The sequence below is a fragment of the Phodopus roborovskii genome, unplaced genomic scaffold (genome assembly GCF_943737965.1).
Source record: "Phodopus roborovskii unplaced genomic scaffold, PHOROB, whole genome shotgun sequence".
Lineage (NCBI taxonomy): Eukaryota > Metazoa > Chordata > Mammalia > Rodentia > Cricetidae > Phodopus > Phodopus roborovskii.
Genome location: NW_026125278.1, coordinates 1,083,383 through 1,110,703, shown reverse-complemented (window position 1 = coordinate 1,110,703; position 27,321 = coordinate 1,083,383). Strand labels below are relative to the sequence as shown.

Sequence of the window (27,321 nt, the reverse complement as noted above, 5' to 3'; positions counted from 1 at the left end):
ACTTTCATTAGTAGTTATTCTGTAATAATAGTTTAGATCATTTACCATGAAGGTAAGATATTATTTTCTCTTCAATATGCTGATGTTATTTCAAATTTGAGGATAATTTTTACTCCTTGATTTTAATTTTAATTAATTTAAAAAAATAAGCTATTTTCCAAAACAATACAGAGGAACGCTGTCTCAAAAAACAAAACAATACATATAAGCTATTTTAAGATTATATTTATTTATTGTATGTGTATGCACATCCATGTGGTGCAGGGGTAGGTACACACATGTCACTATACATGTATAGAAGTTGGAGCACAATAGGTGAGAACCAATTGTTTCCTTCCTTCCTTCTGGTGGGTTCCAGAGGTGGAACTCAGCTTACCAAACTTGGTGCCTGAACCATCTACTGATCCTCTTACTTAACATTTTATAGGTGAATATACATTGTGTACAGTGATGATATTCATAAATGGATTTGTGGAGACCATTTTAAGTTTTTCTGTACAATATAATTTAGTACTGTCGTGCATATAGATCATCTTAATTCAACAATTCTAAGGACTTTTTTGAATGGCAGAAATTGTGAAAATTAAGAAGAGAAGATTAAAATACCCAAGACTTGACAATGAAGGAAGTAACCCCTCTGCACATAGGAAAAGAGGCTCTCAGTGAAACAGTAAAATGAAATTTTAAAATGGTTCATCTGAAAAGTACAGATCCAAAGTGCTATTTTAAAATGAAAACTATAGTTTCCATAATAAAGTTAATTTGAAAGTATTAAGGTATTTTAATATTATTCAAGATGGTTGATATGTTTGTACTTTTTACAGGGTCACTTGAACAACCTAGAAGTATTTCACAAATATTATAATCAAGTAATACTTGATCTTCAAAAGGAATAAAAAAGTGTCAATTAGAAACAATCTATATGCAACTAACATTTAGAATTTCTGATTTTTGAATTAGGTTTATGGTAGAAAAGCATTCTTCCACAGAGGTTGCTTCAGTCCAACAATGCTTAAGACACTGGTTCAAGTCAGGCTGTGGCAGCAAACATCCCCAGCAATCAGGAAGCAGAGACAGGTAGATATCTGTGAGTTTTAATCCATTCTAGTCTACAAAGCAAGTTCCTGGACAGCTAGAGCTATTACACAGAGAAAATGTGTCTTGAGAAACCATTTAAAAACCAAAACCAAAAGAATCAATCAAAAAAAAAAAAAAAAAAAAAGGGGGGGGGGAGAAAAAGGAAGAAAGAAAAGAGAAAAAGAGAAAAGGAACAAAGAAAAGAAAAGGAACTGGTTCCAAGTTGGATGTAAAGAGTATAACCAGTTTAAAGCTGCCAGATTTCCAGGTTGCATCTGTGTCCCTCCACTTCCTGATACAGAGTCTGGCTACCTCATTACCCTCAATAATGGGAGTGAGTGATGGTGCTGCTGAGCCAAGATGTGACAAGAAAATCACTCTGATGGACTAATGAGCTTATTACTCTCCTTGAGAAAAAGCAGTGTTCAAAAATCATGTTTCAAAGGGTAACATTGAAATTACTTTACTTTTGATTCACAGTAAAGAAAGTACATCAGGATTACCGGTGAAAAAAACACCTGGGAGGTTTTGTTAATATTTGACTAATAAAGTAATTGTTAATTAGTTTAGTCAGGCATTATTTATTTTATACAGGTTGTTAATTTCTCTTTAACTTGGGTAAAAATAAGTACTTACAGATATTATTAAATAGGTACAGTTGCTATCCTTTGAAACATAATACATATACATACTACCAATATATACATGTATATATATACCCATATATAACAAAAGTATATAATTTATTCTCATTAGCAAAAGGCAGATAATATCATCACTGCCTTAAAGGTGAATTAAACAAGCCACAAACTAAGATGGTACAGTGGGTAAATGGCATGATCAGGACTCAAACTCAGTCTGTGTCAGGAGATTGTGTTCTGAGGCAGTGTTTCATAATAGGTACAATGGGTACGATGTGGAGGTAATAGTATAGTCAACTGCTGAGACTATCAGATCCTAGGAAGATAGGCCTGTATATTACCCAGCAGAGAGGAAAGAGGGGCAGCACGGGGAGTAAAATAGATGGTGGACTTCCATAATCTTAGAGAACTTTTTGTTGACACGTATATTCGACATCCAAGACACAAGTACAGGTGTCCCATGAACTTTTAGGGTTTCCCCTTACTTTCACATCATGAGTAGAGAGAAATGGAACTTACAGGCTTGAAGGTCCACATTACTTAATAGTATATTATCTTATGCTTCTATTTTCATGGCTACAAATTTTGTGAGTGGTGAAATAACACCTGGCTCATGTAGAATCACTTAGTAATATATGCTAATGTTATCATTTGTATGTTAAACAGTATGCATCAAAGTTTCTCTTGAGTATTTTTTTTAGAGCTCCCATGGTTAAGTTTACACACACACACACACACACACACACACACACACACAAACACACACTTGTAAATAACAACACTCAATAGTTTCTTCTTGAATCATGAAGCATGTTAGAAATTTGGGCGTTTGATTATCTTAATTTAGGAATATTAGGATGAACAAAATATTTATCCTCTTCATTCTAGTTTAGTGACCATGTAGAGATGGTAGTTGGAGATACAATGAGTTAGTAAATTGGACTGGAAATTTAGTGCTTGCTCAGAGAAAGATCAGATGGTTAGAAAACTGAAGCCATAAGAAATCAGCCCAATCACTTCAAGGAGAAAGAATAGCTAATGTGAGAGACGTTCGCTGGTGCTCACTTTGTCTAATATTGTGGAGAAGATGATAAGTTCAACATGGAAGAAAATGGCAAGTGTCTAGGTTAAAGGAATCACAAACCTGTTGGGGCTTCTCAGAGGATCAGGGTACTTTTCCAGAGATTGTTTTCATTATTTGCCAGGTGCAACTGGATATAATTGGTTTTCAAAGAATCTATCAATTTTTACTGCTCACTGTATAAGTTTGTATTCTAAACATAATATTTCTTCTGTATTTTAATTTGTAAAAGATTCCTTTGGTATCTGATACTCTCAAATATAATTCAATATTATGAGATCAAAGCATTTTTCATCCCATTCCCAACAAGGCCCTTAAGAGTCTGGGATCTTTGAAAATCTAATTAATTATGTTTTCATTTAGAACTTGTTGAAAATTTTATATTTAATAATATGCTTCTTGTGTTATATTCTAACATTATAACTTTACTTTTGAGTTTCTATTTTCTTTAAAGATATAAAATAAAAATTGATGTTTTTAGATGGACTTTTACACATAGAGTTATAGAAAAACTTACTTGAGCTCTGCATTTGTTGTTTCTATTTTTATTTATTTCATTGAACTTAAATTTAACTTCTAAACCTAAGTATTGGTAGGATTTGTCCAGTCAGTTCTGGTATGATTAATGGCATTGTATTACTCATTAAATATATAATCAAGCTAAATTTACACAAATGCTAATTAAGCAGTTAACTTCTTATACATAGACTATCATTCCAATCCTGGTCTCTCAGATCCTATCGGGATAGTGAAAGAATGACTTCTTCAGTCTTGGATCATGGAATGGCCATTGGAACAGTCTGTCTGTCTGTCTCTCTCTCACTTTTTTTTTTTTTTTACAATGTAGTCAAATGAATTTCCCTTAAAAACACAAAACTTTCTCCCTGCACGACGACATTGGGAATGGACAGGTAGGAATGGAACTGGAGTTAGCCCTGTTAATAGTGGGCTCTGCAGTGAAATGAGCATAGGCTGATGGCAATCTGAGTCTTATTAGCCTCTGCTTCTACTCACCATGAGGCTCGAGAGCTCATGGCAGGCTCTAGCATCCCATTTATAAACTAAAGACACTTGCTTGCCTGATAAATAAGCTGCTCAAACCCACTGCCTTTAAATTCCTTTAAGAAGCTGAATCATTAGCCAAGGGGGCATTCAATGTAGCATGTGTAAAAGGACAATAGTTCTCAGAACTGCAGCAGTGGATCAGTAATTACTTTCTCCTCCAACTCATGGTATCAAAGTCCTTGGTAGAGCTCTGATATTCATGTGTCTGGCTTTGGGGTCATCAGCACTCTACAGAATCCAATAGTCAAGTTCCATTAAAAAAATTAACTAAATATCATACTAAAATGATTTCATTTTTGTTTAAAAATTTACAGAGTCAAATAAATAGCCATTCTGAGTAGATTATATTTTTCTGATGGGGCCTTGCTTGCAAGGTTTAATTGTGTTGGAGAGAACAGAACTGACAGCTGAGGAGGCAGAGGCTTAAGTGTGTGTCAGTCTGGAAGGAGAGGTGAATCCAATTACAAAGATGACAAAGCCATCATCTCACCCAGCTATTTTTGTTAGTAGCTGAATTTTGTTTTTCTAAGCTCTGTGAAGGAGAGGGTATAGAAGTAATTCATCTATCCAGTACATAACCAATTAATGTACTAAGGTATCTCCTTCTTTCTCACTTGCAACTGTATATTTCCATTCTTAGTTTTTTCTCCTCAGTTTCATCTGTTCCTACTTCTATTTTAGATACATATATTGGGAGAATAAACTATGTTCTATTAGGTAAATAAGTGGGGGAAACAGAAGGGGGTAGAATTGAGTACCACTTAGAATTTTGCTCTTCCAAGTGGCTTGCAGCTAATTCTTTTCTCAGCACCCCATGATAGCAGCCAGAATGTAGGCTTCTGTTTTATTTATTCATTTTTTTTATAGTTCCTTGTGATAGATGCTGCAATAGCAAATGTGCAAATTCAGTAAGATAAGAGTGCTCTTAGCAAGGCTGCTTCTCACCATCAAACCAGGTAGGTAATCTGTAAATATCTATTGGTTTAGCAATAATATGTTTACTATGAAAGGAGCTCTTCAGAGAAGAACATTCTTGACAATTTTATTGTTAGTGTGTACTGAAAATCACTGTGCATTAAACACACACACAGTCATGCACTCACACATACACACACACACACATACACACAACCACACAACAACAACAACAATAACAAATGAGTTTTGTGAGCAGTTCAAGATACTAGTCTTGAAGAGATGGAAGAAGGAAGTGATAAGCCAGTCAACAAAACAGGTGATCACTGTTACTACCAGAGCGAAAGCCGAGCTATGTTATTACCAAGAAAATACCACCAAAAGTTTCTTAGGAAGAATAGCGCGAACCTGAAAGAAAATAAAGAAGCTACAAAGGTTATCTTTTATGTTTAAATAATTAAAAAATAAATTTAAATGAAAGTATATAATATGAAGTTTATATATCCTTAATTATTTTTCCTTTGTGTGTGTCGGGGGGGCTTATGTGATGGATATACACAGCTGAGTGCTCTGGTGGACTATAAGGATAACTTGGAGAACTTGATCTTGTTCTTATTCGATGTGGGTTGCAGGAACAAATTCAAGTCACTAGACTTACCAACAAGTATCTCTACTCATTCAGACACATTCCTGGCTCATGACACTTATCCTCTAAAGAATGCCTGAAATAGGTGGGCCTTTACTCAGAAATAGTGTATGAATGAACAATATTTCCATTGTTTATTTACTCTGATTTATTATGATACCAATAAATAGCAAGGAGAGAACTGCAGAAAATAGTAAGAATAGAAACAGAGAGCAAGTTATGGAAAAAGAAAAAAATGCAACTCCATGGAATAGAAGGTAATGACTCAAAACTAGTTGCCCACATCCATTTAGGGAAAATAAAAGTCTGTGAGATTAATTCATTCAGAAGGATCATATACAAATTCTTTCACACAGTACTAAAAAATCTGTGTGCACAGTGATGACTCTTTAACAACTCATATGTTGCTAAATATTTATATCAGAGTAATATAAAATGCTATGTTAAATAATTTTTAAAATAATACAATAATCTGGAGTTATTCTGATAAGACATCAGAGTGTCATCTTCAGCTTTTAAAAAATAAAATTACTCCAAGATACAATTTAAAGCACCCATCATAAGACTGTGAAACCCACTCCTATTTTATTACATGAGGCAAAAACTTAACGTTCACACAAAAGCTTTTTCACAGTGCTTCTTTGATTTTCTTTGTAACTACCAAATGTATTTCATCTGGTGCACTAATAACCCAACCACCAAATATCCATGCAAAGGAAACTTGGGGATGAAGAGTTGTTGCCACAGGCAAACTAGAGTCTAACCACAGGAGTTTTAAAGCAAGGAATTAGATGGAGGAAAACTGCATCTGCAGGTCTATTTTCATATCTTATCCTAGGAATTAAAATGGCTACAGAAGAGCAGGAGGTTAGTGCAGCCAGTAAATAGGAACCAGGGTAGGTACTGGCAAACAGGAAAGGAGGCAGGGATAAGCACCCTGTGAGAGGCTACGAGAAACATGTATAGCCAGGAACAGAAGATTCTGCAGGCTTCTCAATCACAGGTGCAGAGATTGACTATGACAGTTGTTCTCCAGCCTTGTTTTAATTATCTACAGATCCTTGGCACTTTTACAAGAGAATGTGTGTCAACACCAACGGAACTGTATAAAAAGAATAAAACTGACTATGTAAACTGTGCCTAACATTTTAAAAAGCAGTTAATTTTCTGGTGATGGGACTTTAGTATGTCTGTCTGTTGGTATGTCTGTCCTAGACCATTGTCACGATTTGGCTATCCCTGCACCTGCCTGTTGCTTCTGGATTTCTCTCTGTGTGTATGTGTGAGTGTGTGTGTGTTATTTCCTCTACAGGACTCAGTAGACTGAAATGCTTGCCACTGTGTTTAAGGTTCTTTCTGTATTGCTCTCAATGAAGATTGAATGATTACATACCCTTTTTTTGTTGTTGTTGTCTTTCTCTTCATAATACCTTAAGGCATTGAATCGAGATAAAATGCTATTATGCATATAATGTTAAGAGTTAATCCAGATATATTAGTTCAAACTGAATCTCTGTGAACTACTAATAGTTAGAACTGAGATATAGAATCTGATACTATTTACAAAATGAAATTTTATATCTATATGCTGTCTTAGGCTGATACAAAGGTGAAAATTTATTTTAGCTAAATATAGAGGCCCCCAATTAACAGTCTTGGTTTATTTAGTTTCAAAACCGTAGCATTATCTTCAAATGTAGAAGAGGACAATGTAACTGAAGAGATGAGCCTTGTAGGAAAGTGGACCCTCTTCCCCAATGAACAGCCATGGTCAGGCCTGAGTAGCACCTCCACAGAGGCTGTGTTCAAAGAGGAAACACCATTTTTCTGCCTGTAATTTTTAGTTAATGTCCAGAAGAAATTGTGAGCTTGATTAACTTTGTGAGTTGATCAGTGGGGTGTAGTGGAGAACTACTATCTTCCTTTCTCAATCTTATTTCCCAACATACTAATAATTTTACTTCTTTGATTGCTGTCTACCTTATCCTTTTAGAGGTAGGTCTTTTCAACAAAAACCCAAGCTCACCTAGGCTGATTAAACAACTTGTTCTAGAATCCTGCATTCTAGGTCCTATTGTGAGCCTGCCACATGCACCAGACACTTATTGGTTCCAAATTCTTATTTGGCAAACATTGCAGCTACTGAAGTATCTCCCAATTCCTAACAACGTCTTACTCATTTATTGCTACTTAAATGGCAAAAGCTGATTGTGTCACATACTGCCTAGAACCTTACTGCATATCTTACAGTATACCAAATGTAAGCCATTGCTATGCGTTCTCTAAGTTGTATACAGGAAACAGGTCAATGTATGCATGTATAGTTAGCCTTGTTATCACATTTTAATATAAATAAAACAATTCATTTGTTGATTGAACAGATATTATTGAGCACCTATGAATTTCCAAGAGCTGGATTAGGCCAGACACAATAATTGTCTGGAGGACTATGTTTGCCCTCATTGGTTTGCGAGCCCTGAAGACGCATAATGCAATACCAAGTATATATGGAAAGGTGTCTAAAACTTTGTTCGACACAGTGCCCAGAGAATGCCAGAAATGAAATTTGAGGGTGTTGATATTGAGGTCATATAATAAAAGATTGAATTTGCACCAAAAAGTCTGACAAATTTAAAATTTAAGTAGTCATTAGTTTACCATCCCCCAGAAGGGTGTTTGTAGACATTATACTTCTCCTATGTCTCAGTCTAAAACTCCTGTTTCTTTGACCTCATCAGTGGCAACTGAGTGACATGACACATGGAAATAAACTGCCCTCATAAGCCTTATTTAGAGTGGCAGGCATCACTGATAGAAATGAGCTTTGAAATCCACTTCTGCAATGTGATTCTTTCCATCTTAGTGTAGCTAGTGGTACTCAATTCCAGAAAAGAGACTCTGACACCAATAAGCAGGAGAACCCTTCCATTTCAGGAAGACTCATACCATTTACTCCTCCATCTCCTGATGTTAAAAACCTGCGACAGTGATGCAGCAATTTTTACTGATGCTCACTCCTTGGAAAGCAGTCAATTTTTTTTTTTTTTGTAAATTTATATTATGGAAACACAGAGGGATCTTAATATTTCAAACCATTTGTAATCCTTTATTATTAGGGAAGAATCGCATCTTACTACTTTGGTTTTGTCTGAGCTATGATTGATGAAAAGTAATAAAATATAAAAATATCACCAGCATTGGCAAAGAAATCTTTCTGGAGAGAATTCTTTTGACAAACATTTCTTCAGTGCAATTATAAGCATTGTAATAAGCCAGGATAAATGCTAAATGCCTAATTTTTGTATTTCAGAGGCTGAATTAGTTTTTTCCCTTACCTTATACACACTAAATACTTAATAACCTGAAGGATTTTCTATTTCTAAACTCACCGTGACATTGATAACTTTTGCAACAACATTTTAAGTTAGATGCCATATAAGAAGAAACTGGAAAGTTTAAAAGAAGAAACAGCCAAAACTTTGGAAGCTGATCCTTTGAAGTGAGGATTTGTGGTCCCATAGACAACATTCATTTTAAGTGACTTGATATATGTTGTGTTTTTTAAAAATGTCACCCTGAAACTCACTTTGCTGATGTTTATAACTTGTTTCCTATATACCTGTTTTCAAATAGAAGTTCTTTACCTCTAACTCACGACTGAGAAGTATTAATTAATACCAAGTGAATATGCTGTAGCACTCTTTGAGACCTTGCAATCAACCCTTTACATACAATTTTCCAGTGGTGAAATAAATAAAGAATAAAAGGCCTCCCCTGTGCTTCGTTTTCCCCGAAGAGCAGCATGGGATTTCCAATCCCTTGCTTGAACACATGAAATATTAAGAGCCAATTTTCAGCCGCACCTCTGTCACTTCCATTATCATTCTACACATCCAGAGGTGATAATGGACTCTGCAAATTGTAGTCTTTCTCTGTCCCAAACCACTGAGAGTTTCACCGGGGGACAGCTCTACACAAAGGGTGGCCCAGATGTATGTTAATGGCACTAAGCAGCAAAACTGCAGACATCACCACACACAATGAGGTGATGTGTTACCCAGAGGACAGATAAAATGAGCAGAAAACAATTTTCTCAGGAATTCAGTAAAACAAACAACAACTCATCCTTCCTCACAAATTAAACATGTATCCCCATCTTTACAAGAGCCTGGATAGAGAGGAGAAAACAAGTTCCCAACTGACTTACTACAAAGGCAATACTGCAAACCAGCACAGAAGGGATTCGGGCATCATGGATATGTAAAGAATTGTGGACAAGGCTGTTATTTCCCATCACTTTCCTCAGATATACCACACAGACCTGCCAGCATGTGTGAAGTGAAAGAAAGAGAACAAGGGTCGAGGGAAGTGGTTTTACCATCCACTGCTCAACTGCTGTCCACAGTCTGTAGTGAGTTTCTCTACTAAAACAATTCATACAATAGGAAAGAGAATGGATTAAACTGGGTTGTTACATGGTTGCATTTCCTGCATTCCATGCAAAAAGAGTCACAATTAGAAGAAAAATATGGGAGAGGGAGGAAGAGAATGGGAAGGAAGACACCTTTGCAGCAGAAATGTATCTAATTGTCTGTACCCCTCTAGCACTGACTGACACTAAACAACAAGATTGGTTATAGATATTCTGCAGCCAAGAACGGGGTCAGAACCTCTGTAGGAGGAAAGGACATTATGAGAATGAGACAAACAAATTGGATTCCATCACCCAGGGCACCAAATGTTGGTTTATATACTAGACAATATACACATGTTACATAACAGCAGTTCATACATGAAGAAAGCTAAATGTTGGATAAGACAAATTCAGGCCCATTTAAATTCCACAAATACAATGTAGATAAAATTTATAACTATCAAAGGAATTTCAGCAAAACCAGGGAAGTAAAAGGCAAGAAATGAACAAATAATGAACCACGTAAAAGAATATTAGTAAATCATTTTTATTGATTTAGGATTAAAATATTAGCAATGACTGAGGGGGGGTGGAGATCACCATGGGCTGTGAGAAACCAGGGAGCAGTGGTGCTCACTAGGTACTGGACACAAGACTGAAATTGCTTAGGACCCTATCTGATTAATAAAAACAATCAATGAGGTCTTGTAGTCATCCTTTGCACTCTCTATCCATTCTTTTCAGGAAATATCAAGTCCTCAAACACAAAACAACAGCATGTTAAGTGTTTACATGCCTAGTGCTTAGAGCCTTGAAAGGAGCAGACACAGCCATCAGATTATTACAGCACAGTATGACCGCTGCTCTGGAAAAGATGTCTACAGTCTGCCTTTGTGATACTTGAACATCCTGCCAGAGTTTAAAAGGCTTAATTTTCCCTCCCATCTCTATTTCTTCCACTATGACTTTCCCTGAGAAATACTAGGTCATTGTATTAAAATAGAGTGCAATTTAAATATACAATTCAAACAACTGGTACCCAGAATAAATCAATTAATAGAGGCTGTAAGAGGAGTGGAAAATGGAGAATGATCACAATATTTCAAATTCAAGAGTTCTCCTTAGGTGATGAAGTTCTGAAACTCAGACAAGCTGGTGATCACACATCCTGGTCTGTGCTCTAAATGACCATGTACTGTGCATTTTAAAATGATTGCTGAATATTATACAGGGTCTACCAAAAAGAAACACAAGTGTGATATTTTGTCACAGCTTGAAATATTATTTCTGACATATTACTTAAAGAATCAATAGGTCTCCTTTCTGATTCTGTCCTACTGTATAAATATATGATTCTATCTGAGGAAAAACACAAGAGAGAAAACTGTAGACAGTACAAGGTTAATGTTTTTGAGGTTTTTTTTTTTTTAAGTGCACATGATTGTACAGTAACATAACAAGAGGTTCTTTATGACAAAGCATGTCAGAACGGTGTTCTCAAAAACTTTATTTTCTATGAATTTTTAATGATGCAAGTAATTTTTCAAGGTCACTGAGCGAGCAATCAGTTACTCAGACATGAAATTTGTTCACAGTTTCTTGGCAGCTTTGCAAGGAAACAACCAAGTAGGACTTGTGGAGGAGGGGAAATGATACCTTTCAGAAGAATGTGGTGCACCATGTAATTAGCTGGAAGTAGAGTTGATTCACTCTTCAACCTGCCAAGCTGAAGGGTGTTCTTCACTAGGTATTCTTGAAGGTCTGTTGCATTAAAGTTAGTCACTTTATGGCTGCAGCAGAAGTTAATACCATGCATTTTAAAGCTGTTGATGCCTCTAGGACACATTTTCCAGTTATCTGACCCTCACTCTCCATCCACATATCTTCAGAACATCTCTAAATTTGCAATCAACTATGAAAAAGTGTATAAAGAAACATTCACTTGTACTGCTTGTCATTTAAATTGTCATTAGTGAATCCACAATTCAAGAGCAAATTTTAAAAAAAAAATAGCCCCAATAAAAGAATTTTAGCAAGGCTCTTCAGAAGATAAAGCAATACTCAAGTTGTGGAGAAACCAAAGTGACCTTGACGGCAGTGAAGTGAATGGAATCAGTTTAAATTCCTCCAGTAAAATTGTGTGACTTTAAATAAAAAATAAGAAATATGCACTTGTCAATATTTGCAGTCTAGAATGAGATCCCTTAGAACTATAAAGTAATGCAAAATTGTGTTGCTATTTTAATGTGTAACTGTCAGAATCATAACAGTCAGAAGATTATAAAAAATGCACAAAAATATGTCTTAGTCCCTAGTGGGGACAAAGGAATACTGATTGGGAACAGGATGACACCAAAAGGGGACCACAGAAGTCAAATTGTTCTCACCTATTGCTCAGGAGAGAATTAACTATGGCTGGTGGACCTCAAGAGTTGTGTCCCATCTGCAAAGTTACTTTAAAGGCAGAGAAAGGTGCAGTTTCTCCTAATGTTACCTTTCCAGAAGCAAAAACCTTCCCTACAGTTAGTGTCCATCTATGATTGTTGAAATCTATAAAAGCTCATTCAGGAATTACTCTGATTTTCTAGCTGCCTGATTTACATATATGTGTAAAGACATCTGTCTACTGAGAGGTATTGTTTTGCTCTTGCAGACCTTAATATCATTGACCATGGTTATTAGTTCTCATGGAATATTAATAAATTTTAATTTTTATGAAATCATTTTGTAATGCTAACATGATTTACTATTTAAAAATTGTTTTTGTTGGACATGTTATTGCTCCTATGCAAAAGGAGTGAATCCACCAGTGTCTGAAACGACAAGTTTGAGAGAAACTAGATGGGAGGTGACTAGCAAAGGAAAACACTTTTCTCTAGTGACCTGTGGGTAAAGGATGGGGGTTGAGCAAGGTGAAATCATAACCCTCTATATTCCCGAATGGCTGCTTCTAAACACACTTCCCCATCTTAGTCTTAACTGCTTTGATAAAATGGTTGTGATTATAAGGCAATGAAAATAAAACCTCCAAGTATCTGATAGAATTTATAATAAAGAACAGAAGATTTTTAAATGTGTTCAAGTAAAACCATGGAGCATGTTACTAATTTCCCCTAATCCTCTATCTCTGAAGGAGGCACAGAAGTTGAATAGGTAGACTAAAGAAATTTCTGTAAAGGTGGAGAATTTGGAGGAACTTAACCACAACGCCAATAAGAGTAATCTGCTTTGGTAAATTCAACAGTCTCATCTTCACCTTTTACTGATCGTCGTTCAAATTTTCTTCATGTTTGGATACAAGCAATTAATTTGGTACTCAAAATAAATAATTTTCAGGCCACAGATATTGCTTATTTGAAAATATAAATTTCAGAAGCCAAAGACATACTGAAAATTAAAAATACCATTATAATTATGGTGGAACTGACAAATACTCAGAGACAAATACAAAATGTGAACATTGTAAATGTCAGAAATATGGAAGGAAGTTCTATAGCAAGGTACAAAATGAATAATTTTTAACAACCCTCTAATTACGTATTATGTCACATTTAATGGGTAGAGCACATTCACTGATGAAACTTCATCAAGTACTAGTAAAGTATTTGTTTCTTATGCAAATAAAGGGAGATATTTATTTGTTTAGGAAATTAAATCAAATGAAAATATCAAGAGTGTTCTCAAAGACCATAACTAAACAACAACAACAACAACAAAAATGGTTGACATCTTAAATATATTGAGTAACATGAGCAACAATTATTCTTTTCCTAACTATCATCAGTGTTCCCAGAAATTTGTATACGTTTTAATTTCTTAATATGTAAACTTTAACTATGAACCAATTGCGATAATTTTAGATGATCAAATTAGAAGCTAATCTGAAATTGCCATTCAATTCATTATCTACATATTTATACAAATCCATAAAACTATTTCATCACACCGGTCAATGTTGCTTATTGAGCTTCTGTTAAGTCGATTTGAGAAGCATTGAAGATGCATCTCTTTTCTATTATTTACTTTTTTCACAGATATTGTAAATAATGAATGCAAAGAAATATCCTTGAAAAGTGGTAAAGCATGATGTTTTATATGGAGTATATACTTAGGGTTTTAAAAATGTATTTCCAAAAAGAGGAAATAAAACAAGGATCTTGTCTTTGTTTTCTATATCCAGCTGTGGTAACAATATCAAATATTCCTATTACCTTTGTTGCTTCCCTTCCCCTGACAAAGGAGCAAGAAAACATTTCCTCCAGATCCCACAGGAGACCAGCACTTGGCAGACGGGATTTTGAGTCAACCCCTTTCCTGCTGCCTGCCTGCAATGCTGTTAGTGTCTCAGCATCTGCAGCATTAGGAAGGAACTGATGTCTCTAAATCTGAGAGTGAGGGCCAGCACTGAGAGGTAGAGATGGCAGAGACACTGAGAGATGGGTTCGTTGTTATTGAGCAAGTTAGCATTTAAAATTACTTTATGATGACTTAACACATTAAGACTCACATGTGTCTTATATATCATATATGTGGTTTAAATATCATATATGATATATGTATAAATATGTATGTATAAAATTGTACTCGAGTTATATCGACTTCTGTACCATGCTCCTGGACCCCGCACTGCTTTCACTCTGTCCTCTGTATATTGTCTTTTCTGCTGCCATGTATTATGTGTGTATGTTGTATGTGTGTTGTGTGTATGTGTTTTGCATGTGTGTAGTGTGTGTTGTACATGTGTTGTATATGTGTATGTGTGTGTTTGAAAATATAGATTTCATGAGAAAAATGTGTGATATTTGGTCTTTCCTCGCTCACTGCATTCTCCTCTTCTCCTGCCACCCTCTCTGTATTATTCCTCCCTTTATACAGTCTCCATTCTACTTATCATGTCTCACACATGCACATGCATACACTCACTTAAACTTGGATTCTATACGCAAAACAACAACAAAAAATCATAACATGTATGTATCTATAGCTGGGCTATTTTGCTTTCTATGATTGCATCTAGTATCATGAGGAACATGAACCCATTTTCCTGCAGAAAAGCTGACAGCATAGAATCACATCTTCAGTCCTAACAAAAATACTAATCCCCTTTGGAGTTCTAAAAAAGTCATGGTGCCTTTAATCCCATGATTCCAGAGCACTGTAGGCATTTCATCACCTCTCCATTTCCATCCTTCATGACTTCTAAGGAACTTTCCTGTGATGTTTTCTCCCTATATCTAAACTAAGAAATAAAAAATAGGAAGGAATCATGAATTCCATTTTAAATTTTCTTTGCTCAGAGATAAAAATAGTATAATTAGTCACAGTTTAGCCAATTTTCAATTTTTTTCAGACCCATAATAAATTCCTAAATTGGTCATAAGGCATTGTGTTGCTACCTTGTTTCCTTTTGCTAAAAGAACTGACTGAATTAATAGGTTTCAAATGGTACAAAATCAGTCAGAACACCACAGATGTGCTGTCCCTGTCATCAGTGAATTAAAAGTTTCTAAAGTCCATGAAGCTATCAGAAAACATTAGCTCCAGACCTCAAATTGTCTGTTTTGGTTTAATAATGGTTACATACATGTAATTGACTGAGAATACATCAGATGCATAAGTCACTTATAAATGGACAAAATGCAATAAATATATACAGACTGTAATTACAAGCTAGTTCAATAAAATTGATTTGATAAAGTTCCTTATAAGTTATAAATATGCTAACAGCTCTGTGAATGACTCTACCTACAGTTTTACTGAGGGTCACAGTTTGAGGCAGAGCAATCCCTGTGGTTGAAAATATTCAAAAGTGAATGTAGTCCCTTGGTTTTGCTTTAGTGGCTGACCATGATTCTACAAAGAGCTTAAGGAATTCTGTTAATTGACTATAATCATGGACTAGCAAGGACAGATTGTTATGTAATCATTAATATACAGAAATTAAATATTTTCACATCAAATATGGAACATTTATCATTTACTCATGGGCTAGTTATAGACAAAAGCACAGTTGTTATAAGGTTAGGAACCTTAGCAATTATTGTAAGTGGTAATAAATGTCTTTATTCATAGTCAGTAAGTCAACATATGCGCAGATTGGTCTGTAATGCACTATCTATTTCTTACAAGAACTTGCTTTTTCTTTGTATTAAATACACAAAACTTTATTTAAGTAAAGAAAAAGACAATGAGTGAACAGAGAGTTTTTCCATGGAAACAGTCTGGAGGTGAACAGAAGTTAAGCTGTTAGAATACAGACCTTTCTTGCAGAGGAACTGAGTTCTGTTTCTTGCAGGTTAATCATTTCCTGTCACTCCAGCTCCGGAGAATCTCCCTTTCTCTCTGGCCTCCATGGCACCTTTACTCATGTGCTCACACTCATAATATAAACACATAATTAAAAAAAATAAATCTAACAAGTACACAATATTTTTGTAATTGTGCTTTAAAGGGCTGTGTACAGCCAGGTATAATGATCTGCTCATCATACCCAACACTTGGGAGGTTGAGGCAGGGGGAATCACATGCTTAAAAACAGCCTAAGCTACTGACAGAAATTCTGAATCAAAAAAGTTATAAAGCATGCTCATGAAATATCCAGACATAAAAATTCAATTTGGGGGTATTTTTTTTTAATTATCCATGGTCACCTGCTTGTTCAAAAGTTCAATTAGTACATGTGGGTTCACCAATATTAATTTTAATAATAATTACAACACTTTTCCCAAGAAAAACTTAAACAGTGAGCAGTATGCTTTTCTTCCTTTCAGTTAGCTGAATGTTGGCCATTATAGGTGTTTACATATACAAGATCCACTTATGACTAATGAAAGAGGATAATTCAGGGTGTTTACACCAGGGAGATATCATCATTGAACCTGGTGAAAATTCCACATTCCATTCATGCAAACAAATGTATTATATTTACAAGAAGTATAACACTTTCTAGACATTGATTTTAAATATTTTTTAATATTTTGCATATTCTATATTCCTCATATCCTTCTTTTATTATGCTAAAGCATATTATTAAATTCCAGTTTTAAATTACACTATTGACGGCTATCTGTTTGTGTATCTCTAAAGATATACAGAGGCCATTTGTTGTTGAGAAAGACTGAAAACGTGGACTTCTTATGCAACATCTATTTTCCTCCAAAAGAATTGTAACTCACTTAACTAGCGACTGGTTTCTCCCATATAGATAACATGAAGCACAGCCACTTCCCGGCATGAAGTAGAAAGCAGGCATGAACTGCACAGAAGTCAAAAAGGAAAGCCAACATATCATTTAAGTAAAGTTCTGTGCTCTATGTAATTACATATAAAAACAAAAAGTTTTATAAACTAATGTTGTCCTTTCAAAACTAAACTGGTAATCTAAAGAGAATCCAGTACTTATGTTAATCTAAATGCCATTTTAGTTTTGCTTTGAAACCATCATCTCAGGCTGACAAATGGAATTAACTATAGTAGCTTAAAATGATGATTTTGTTTTTCCTTCCTAGCTAGTTTCTGTCAAGTGCTTATAATATTTTTTGTTGTTGTTTAAGGGAAAAAACAATACAATGACAACAACTCTGAGTCTGCAGTTTGTTTAAGTTACCCATCTCCATACTGGTGAAGAGCCCAAAGTATTTTAGGTCCTACATAACCTAGTACCTGACAATCATAGGGAAGTCAATCACTGATGACACATGTCTTCTATGTTGCTTGGTTACAAGGCTGATGATAGAGTCAGGCTGTTTTCTCAGCCACCTAGAGAAATCCTCTTAAATGCAGCAGTTTAATTAAATAAGCAAAATAATTTCTTTTCTTCTTTTTCACTTTCTTATTTTTGTTATGGTTTAGTTATTGGCACTTGGAACAATATACAAACATTTTTTTCTGTTTATAAATCCTAACAGTTAGTGTGATAAGGCACTAGGTTTTATAGAGGAAAGTGTATGCTGAAATACCATAAAACAGAAAGAAGCATATTCAAAAATAGCCATTGTTGATTTTAAAGTGTTATTGCATGAGAAAATTATTTAATACTCAGCTACTTTCCTTCTCAGAAGGTAAATATCTTTGTTTGAAGTATGTATGTGAGAACAAGTTATACCAAAAAGGGCACACAGTAAATATGTGGTTATAAATATACACAGCAAGGACTAAAACAAAACACAAACAAACAAAACAAAATGAACCTTTAAGCCTGCTACAGAACAGTGCCCTATGCACATTACGGATATACTGATAAATTCCAGACATGTCTACTTTAGTGGCAAACACATTCCAGGTACTATATTGGGTTAAGGGATAAGATCATAAACAAGACCTATTCCTTGCTCAGAAAGGCCCTTATCAGCCTGAAAACATTCCAGAGAAGAGTGCAGTCAACTCAAACCAGACTGTAAAACAACTCACTAGGAGTGACTCCAAGTTCAAGGATAAGGTCTTGTGAAGGCAACAGACAGGAGGTAATTTAGTCTTACTGGAGAGCCAGAGAAAGCTGAGTGCAATGGATGAGAGTTCACCCCTGTAACACTCAAGGATTTCCTCAAATGAGAAGAGAATGAAGATAAAAACTGCAGCCATCGTTAGTGTGGATCTAAGATTTCCATGGGAAATCTTAAAACAATTTATGCAGACAAATTTCCCCTGATATATTACAAAAATTAATGGATGGCCCTATTCCTACTCATATTCAGAAAAGCATATTCAAGTGTATTTGATTTTGCAGACTCTCTGATTAATGTAGACGTCAAACTACATAGGGCCAAGTCATCACAAACACAGCAGTTAGGGGTCATGACAGGGTGATGGCCTTTTGGCTGCTCTGCTAGTCCTCAAAACTTTGAAGGTGACAGTGTCTTTGATCTGTCTGCCTTTTAAACAAGGGGACCTAGAAATATCGCAGATGATCATTTGATCTGTTCCTGGTGGAGACAGCCGTCCTCTGTTGCCCCTCCCCCCAAGCATGCTGGGCTCTCTCCCACTGGCTAATCCATGGCTTTCATGTTGGAGAAAAACCAGGCTTCCAGCCACCTAGAGAGCTCAACAGAGGGCTGATGAATAGACCTGTGTTTCTAGTGGCAGCTAAGTCATAGGATCTAACTGCAGTGCTCACAGGGACACTAGTGGTCCTGCGATTTGGAAATATTAAATGTGAGGAGTCCTTTCACCACAAGGAAAACAAGATGGTTTCTGTTGCCAGAAGAAAGTTGAGTGCAGAAAAGTACTCAGCTTGCTATCAGCAGGGAGCATGCAAGGAGGCATAATTAGAGTCTCACAGAGCAAACCAGAAGGCTGAAGGCTAGGACTCAAAACTGAATGAAGAAGTAGAAAGTGGAGCCTGGGACAGAGACTGTGCCTGCAGACCTAGGGAGACTGCAAAGTCTTCCCAGTCAACAGTCTGAGTGACCTGCTCCACCGTCATGACTTAGCACAATAAAGGGAGGAAGGAAAATCATCCTGGAAGTAGTCTAAGGTGTCATTATTTCCAGATACAGTATACTTCAAAACACCAGCAATCTTGACATATGGCTTACAGCAACGGTCACAGTCATCTAAAGTTCAGTCACTAACGGAACAGATATGTGGTTCACTCATAATTTACAAACCTCTCTACTAAGACTAGAAAGAAACAATTCTGACTATGTGAGGAAACTCTGAGAGAGGAAAGAGATGAGCTAATAACAAGCCAGCTCTCTTTTTATACCCTGGTTAATCTCCATGGGTTTTAAAAATATTGCAATTCAGCTAAAACTACAAGGCATTTAAATAAAAATAATTGGCTGATTCTACTGCAAACCATCCTTCCCCAGTAACCCAAGGTGAACTACAGGAACACACATGCTTTCATTCAAGCAGGAAGACTAGGGACGCATCACTGAAAGGCAGCTTCATTGTTTATAAAGTACCACTGTTCCAATCACACCACAGAAAAATATTGAATCTATGGTTGTAGGGAAACCATTTTATTAATACAGTAATATCTATTTGGAAACTACTGACACTGACCCATGGCTTAAAGTTCATCTAAAAATGTCTTCACCAGTTTAATTGAAAGAAAAATATTTAGAGAAAAATAAATAGGTTTGCTAGGAGGAGCAGCACCAACAGGAATCGCTGGCAGACTGCAGCATAATGAATTGTTTCCTACAGAAATAAAACTGTTACTGTTCATTTTGTCATGTACAATTAATTCATGTGCTGCATTTGGCATTTTAATCTAAGCATTTGAGAGCCATTTCATCTTTCTCTAAGATAGAAGAATTTGTCAAAGACTAAAAGATGGCACATATTGAACATGGAATCATTAAGGAAAGTCTGATTGGAGAAGTCTTCAAGCCATTGAAATTATCATTTGACAGTATCCTCAGTGGAACATGAATGACCTTTGTAAATGAAAAGAAACAAGAGAATCTAAAAATCATGTGATGTTAAATCTATTAGCTCATGAACATAGTCACGTTCGCTTATATATTTTTGGCAATATTGTAATTACAGTACTTCAACATGGCATGGATGCATTTCTTAAAGTAAATGTACATCATTTTGTCATTGAAACAATTTGTAATAATCATTTATATTAATTACTTTTATAAATCACTGTTCTATTTTTTTTTCAATATGAACACGAGGAATGCTGCTTTTGTGTCCACCTCAGTCTTTCAGAGTTATACCAGCCATCCCTCATATAGGTTTAGAAAAAAATTCAGACTCTTTTCTTAATTTTTCAGACAATTTTGCAGAATGGGCTTAGGATGCTATTTTAACTTGGGGCCAAACCTAAAAAGCACAAATGTTCAAATCAAACTGCACAATTGGGTTTTAAATAATGAAAAGGAAAATCTTCAGAAGCTTTTCATGGAGAACTGAACTGGCCAGATGTGTGTCCCCAGCGATGGGAAGAGCCTTGAGCCTGATGCCCCACATCTTCAGGGTATCATAAAAGCCTTCTGGAGGCATGCAACTCCAGATGAAAACTGTACGGGTCACTTGCAGGCTATGCTAAGTAAACAATGAAAAATTAAAAACACCCACAGAGCTTAACATCACTCAGAGGGGGAAATTGAGGAGTTACTTTGAGGATACTCCTTCCCATATCCATCCCTGTCAGGGATTCACTCTCAAGCTATGGGAGGTGAGCAGTACCTCCCATCTCCAATGCCGGAACAAGAGATTCAGTTTTAAAAACCTGCTACATTGGCACACTTGGGGAGGAAAGCAGTTAAATGTTCTAAAGTTATATAAAAAAATTTAAATACTCAACAAAGTGTGATTTGGATACCATGTTACACTATAGTACAGTGCAGGAGGTTACAGAATATTTCACTCGCCTGCATATATTTCTTCCCATGGAAAGGAACCCAGTCTTCCCATCAGGAGAGTATTTAAGGTAGATCTGTACCGTCATTTCGGGTAACATGTAGGATGGGTAGATATGAATAAATATTATTCACTATCTTATTTTAGACTGAACAGCAGTATATATTCTAGAAATTATAAAAGCTAATGATGATAAATATATGTATATCACACACACAAAGCTTCTAAGTCAAAACAAAGTTTGGATTTGCATAGGTTATTTCATTTCTAATTTCAGGGCCATAATAGAAATAAGCAAATCTCCCCGATGATCTATCCACCTTTTGCTCCCTAAACTAGGATCTGGGTCACATTTCCTATCTTCATCAGTAGTCAAGGCTACTGATGGATTGGTAAGTTGGCATCAGCAATTAAGTTAAGTATGTACTTCAGTGCTGAGTTTTAATATATGCATGATCTAATATTGAGGATGTTAGTCCTTCAGAATGGACAGGTATCTTGAAGTTCTTCAAATAGATTTGACAATGGATAGCTATCTAAGTAAAACCCCTGAAAATGGGGCTCATGTCTGACATGTCTCACAGAAATTAAAAAAAAATATTTTATTACTGTTTGATGTGTATGGGTGTTTTGCCTCCATGAATGTCTGTACCATGTGCACACCCATTGCCTATGGAAGCCTGAAGAAGGCATTATGTTCTCTAGATCTAGATTTACAGGCAACTGTGAGCCTCCATGCAGGCACTGAGACTTGAACCTAGGTCCTCTGGACAAGCAACTAGTACTCTTAACTGCTAAGGCAACTCCTCAGATCATACCTTACTGGATTTTAAAGAGTTTAGTTATGAAGCATCCAGTGACTGTTATATGAGATGGCATTCTATTGCAAAGATACTGTTTTGTAGAAAATATGGCATAGTTCTGACCTTCATGGAGCTTTATCTCTTGTGAAAATTGATAGTTTATACATACATAATAACAGATAACCAATTCTAATAAAATATACTTAAGAAAGAGCTATTTAAAGCAGCGATTATGAAATAAATTAGAATATTGTAACATTTAAAGCTATTTAAAGTAAGTGGGAATAAATACCCTTAATTATGCTCCCTCCATTCCCTTGAGTCAAAGCAGATCATGACAAAGTAAATATTGGTATTAAACTTATTTTAGAAATAATATACATGTTTGGAGGACAAAAGACTTCATAGAAAACATGTGGGGGTGGGTTCTATCCTTCTCTAGTTTGGGTTTCTACCATGTGTCTTCCAGTGACTGAATTCATGTCAGACTAGCAGTAAAATTTTAGATATCTAGAAACATCTATTTTAGGATGTTCAATCAACTAATTCATCCATTTATTCATATATTTGTTTATTCACATATTCACTCAATAGTTATTCGCTACAAACTACTATCTACTGTTTTCTATGTTAAAGTTGTTATAGAGATTGGGGACAATAAACTAAAAAAAAAATACATTGAATCTATCAGAAATAACTTTTTAGTGTTATAGTTTTAGCATTCACAGAACCCATTACAATGGCCCAGTGACTAGAGACATGTTTTTTCCTTAATAGCAATGGAAATTTTATGGTATTTCCACAAATGCATTAAGATTATTTATGTCTGTCAACAGGTGGGGGCTCAGTGTGGCATGGATATAGTGGCTTGTTTCTACTGTACATTAACAAGGAATTGATGTACAAGTCAGGTATGGGTCAGGATTGCACTGTAACACACTGCTGGTTTCATGTTCTCTATTGTGACACTGGGTCTGTTGAAATCAGATGTTGTATTGTAAGGCCTCCTACCAATAGTTCTGTGATGAGCAGAGCTGGAAGCAGATCCAGCCCTAGTCAAGTTCTCAATGAGGTGTCTGCTGCTAGCTGGACTGATACTCCATGATAAACTCAAAGAGAACAACACCATTATGTCCTACTGCCTTATCCTTAGTTCATGTATAAACATGACCCACCGAAACAACATGTAATAAATGTAATCACTTTTTGATGGTAGATTAGAAAGGGGATAACAAGAAATGAAGTATTTACACATGGACATGAGTGTTTGCATGTAAAGAGGGGGAAAAGAATAAGAATTAACCCTACAATATAACAGATATATCTAGAGAAGGTGAGTAGAGATGGAATGAAGGAGAACTGGGGGGTGGGAGAGCATGCAGAACTAATGTAATATTTATGTTCTCTCTGTGTAAATTGTTACAGAATCATTTTTCTGTAGCAAGAGTTCCCAGAGTTAAACAACACCTTCTAAATTAGGCATTGAAGAGTTACAAAATTGTGTGAAAGCCAAACAAGACCTTGTACCTGCTGAGTTATTGCATAGAATGTACTGTTTCCAAGAAGCGTCTCTAAGGAAATATTAATATTTTAGAAAAGGAGTTGGCAGGAGGGTAGTTCATTGGAAAATGCTTTAGCATGTACAGGTCCTGGCTTTCATGCCCAGCATTTGAATAGGAGGAAAAGAATGAATGAGCAATTAGTGTGGATCAATTAATCAGTTAACCTTGGATTGCCTCCTGAAGAAAATAGACCTTGCCATGAGAACTCACAATATCTAGAAAGGAGGTTGGGGCATGCTTTTCTGAAGGGGTTCTTCACTTTGAGTAACTCCTGTGTAGCTGAAGATAGTGGTGAATGATATAGGTCACAGAAGGCCCAGGGAAATAAATTGCCATAGGTGGTAGCAATAAATTACAAATGATGAGTACACAAAGGCTATTTAGTAGTAGTTATTGAGCTGGGTCACATATTTATCAAACTCTATGCTTAATGAACACTCATGATTAGAGTAAGAAAATAAGCAACACTCTGATTTGATAAACATTTTAAGAGGATGATGAAACACACATATCCTGCAAAGTCAACTAAACCTTATGGTGTGTTCCCTTAGCTAAGCAGAAACTACTAATTGTTCTTGTTGTTGTTATTATTATTTTCTTTTTACATTTCAAGGGTTTGCCTTGTTAAAAAGAAGAAAGGGAATGGGGCATGAAATATTGGATCTCTCAACAAGATAGATTAGTGGTGCTAAAAAAGTTTGAACTATGGTGAATGTCAAGACAGTCATTTTAATATTTTATCCTTAACAGAGGAAAATATGTCCAAGGATAGAAACCATTATGCAAGTGAAATGAACCTAAGTCAGGAAATTTTGAAATACCCTTTCTTAAACTTTCAAATATAGGAAAATTGGCTGAAACTTGAAAAATTCCTTGTTTCTAAGGGAGGAGGGAAGTAGCAAGCTGGTAACCAGGAGGCTGGAATTAAAAGTAGAAAATACCAATTCCTTGGAAATGTTGATTTTACTTTGAAATTAAATGAATAAAAATAATATGAATAAATTATAAAATAGTAATGGTATGCATGGCTAGGACTTCTTGGATATAAATACATTAATATATAATTTTTAACATTTAGCTATGAATAGAAGGATGACAACATTTAGAAGATTGTTAGGAATCTTGGAGTTTTTGATGAAGATGCTTCCTTGAGAAGAGATTATGTGCCACTGAGGAAAGTAGCCATTGTGCATGGTATTTCAGAGAAGACAAGGAATTCGCACAAAAGCTTGTAGCATGTACGAGCATTTGCTCTCCACTGACAGCTGAGTACCATCCTCAAGCCGGGAGTGCTTGTCACCTTGACCTTATTTTCATTTCCTGGGCTTCGGGGTGGCGTCCTAGGCGTGCAGGGCAGGACGCGTTCATCCGGTAAAGCATGGCTAAGAGCTTGCGGAGTAAGTGGAAATGGAAGATGCATGCTGAGAAGAGAAAGAAGAATGCTTCGAGGGAGCTGAATGGACTGAGAAGTATCCTCAGAGTCGACGGTGATACTTTAATGAAAGATGTTGAAGAAATAGCAACCGTGGTGGTACCCAAAGAACGCCAGGAGAAAATGCAGTGTGCCGTGGAAGAGGAAAAGGATGACATGAAAATGGAGACTGAAATTAAGAGAAACAAAAAGACTCTTCTAGACCAACATGGACAGTACCCAGTGTGGATGAGCCAGAGGCAGAGAAAAAGACTGAAGGCAAAGAGAGAGAGAAAGCGGGGAAAAGCAGAGCCAAGGCAGCCAAGGGCCTGGGCTGGTAGTCCCTTATTTTCATTTATAGCCATGATACTTATTGGCATAGTGGACTTTTCTCCCTGACTGTTTTACTACATTTATGTGCCAAAATCTTATCATGCACAGGTATTTATGTTTTATTTTAATACCTTTAGGGGGTACTCATGCTAATTTTATTTATAGGTCTCAAGAGCTTATTATATGAATACAATTGCCTTTCATTGTCAAAACACTTTATTTTGGGCTGGCAAGATAGCTCAGCGGTTACACGTGACTGCTTCAAGTCTGATAACCTGAATTTGATCCTGGAACCCATGGCATGAATTGACTCCTACAATCTGTCCTCCCTCTGCATGCTCTGTGTATATATGCCTCTATACCCATGAGTGACCCCTCTATGCACATTCACATGCATAGACACACACACACACACACACACATACAATTAAAAGCCCATTTTACTTTGTATATACTTGGTAAACATACAGTCTAATTTCTACTTTATTTCAAATAACTTTTAAAATGTACACTGAGAACAGGTAGGTTAGAGATATGTTAGATATCTAGTGCCAGTTCTGCATCTAAAAAGAGGTCTACTCATGCAGAAAGAGAACCACATTGTGAATAAGTATATTTAGAAAACACTGTTGAGCTTTATTTTTAATGCATGTATGCATGGGTGTTTTGTCTGCATGCATGTCTGCACAACACATGCATACAGGAGTTGCAGAAGCATTAGAGGGCACTGGACCCTCTGAAATTAGAATTACACCCAGTTGTGATCAGCCATGTGGGTGCGGGGAACCCAAATAATGTTGACCTTCTACAAAAGTGCTCAGTGCTTTAACCACTGAGCTGCCTCTTCAGCCCCAAATTTCCTTTCCTTTTTTCTTTGTGAAAGGCTATGATATACCTTGTTATTGGTAAAGTTAGTCAAAATTTGTCAAGTCACTGTAAGTCAAACATTTAGGCATTCACTGAAATTCTGCTAAAAGAATATTAAACATAATTTATTGAAACAAAATTTAAAAGTGTTCTGTAGGTTTTAATTGATACTTTTAATATTTTTTAAAAAAATTAAATTTCTCTTTTAAAGTATTTTATAACTCCATAAACGTGAGTTAAATTCTTCACATGGAAAAAAGAATATTTTCATGTCACGTTTTCAACATGTATCTGACATTTTAAATTCATTAATCCTAAGCAAAGTTTTCAAAATATTTTTATCTGAACTAGGCTCCTATGTATTAAACATTTCTGCATTTTATTTTTATTTTTTATTTGTCAAGAATCTTCAGGTCGGAGATATATATGGTTTGCTCACTTTACCACTATGTGTTTTAAGCCACCAATGAAAGAGATGGTATGATTTTTTTAAAGGTGGTTCTATCTCATTATTTTCCATACATCTAAATGCCATATGTCCTTAAGCTGATCACATAAAGACAGGAGAGTGGGATTCCAAAATGAATGGCTCATTTTATTCTTTGCAGCATCATTCCCCCACAGCAGCCTGTTCTCTCTGCAGAGCCCCACGGTACAAATACAAATCCACCTTTCAATCATTCATGTGGGTTAATGACACTGAGTAATAGCACATTAGTGAAGTGCCATTCTAGACACCAGCCAGGCATGCCAAACAGATCATCTGACAATCGCTTCAGATTCATTTTCCACGAACAGAAACATTGTTCAGGTTTATTAACTGGCAAATCTGCATAAAACAGAGCATAGAGACAGAGCCGCTATTAAAAGTAGCATCTATCTCATTAATGCAATCGACAAGGGTATTTGGCCCATTCTATTGTTGTAAAAAAAAATCTTTTAAAAGATGTTACTGTTCTATTCAACAAAGCTGTCGTTCATTTGAAACAAATTTTTATGCTGTCTCGTGTGACTTTCGAAATAAAAGGACTATAAATTGGTTAATGATGAAACTGTAACTCCTGTCTTTTATGTTTTGCTGCCAATGATGCAGAACCTTTAGATCTATCTCCTAATGTGTTCCTCACACCCAATGGCAATTCATGGGGGACTCTGTCTTTTATGTTTTGATCTTTCAAATTTTTGGTTTG

At 35.8% G+C, this 27,321-nt stretch overlaps 1 protein-coding gene and 1 pseudogene across 2 annotated transcripts in view; one reads left to right on the top strand and one right to left on the bottom strand.

The window, feature by feature from the left end:
- The window catches only part of Unc5c (unc-5 netrin receptor C), a 346,547-nt gene that overhangs the window by 242,691 nt on the left and 76,535 nt on the right, over positions 1 to 27,321 (bottom strand). The gene's annotated exons all lie outside the window — the stretch shown is intronic.
- LOC127229392 (protein LLP homolog) lies at positions 24,894 to 25,272 on the top strand (annotated as a pseudogene).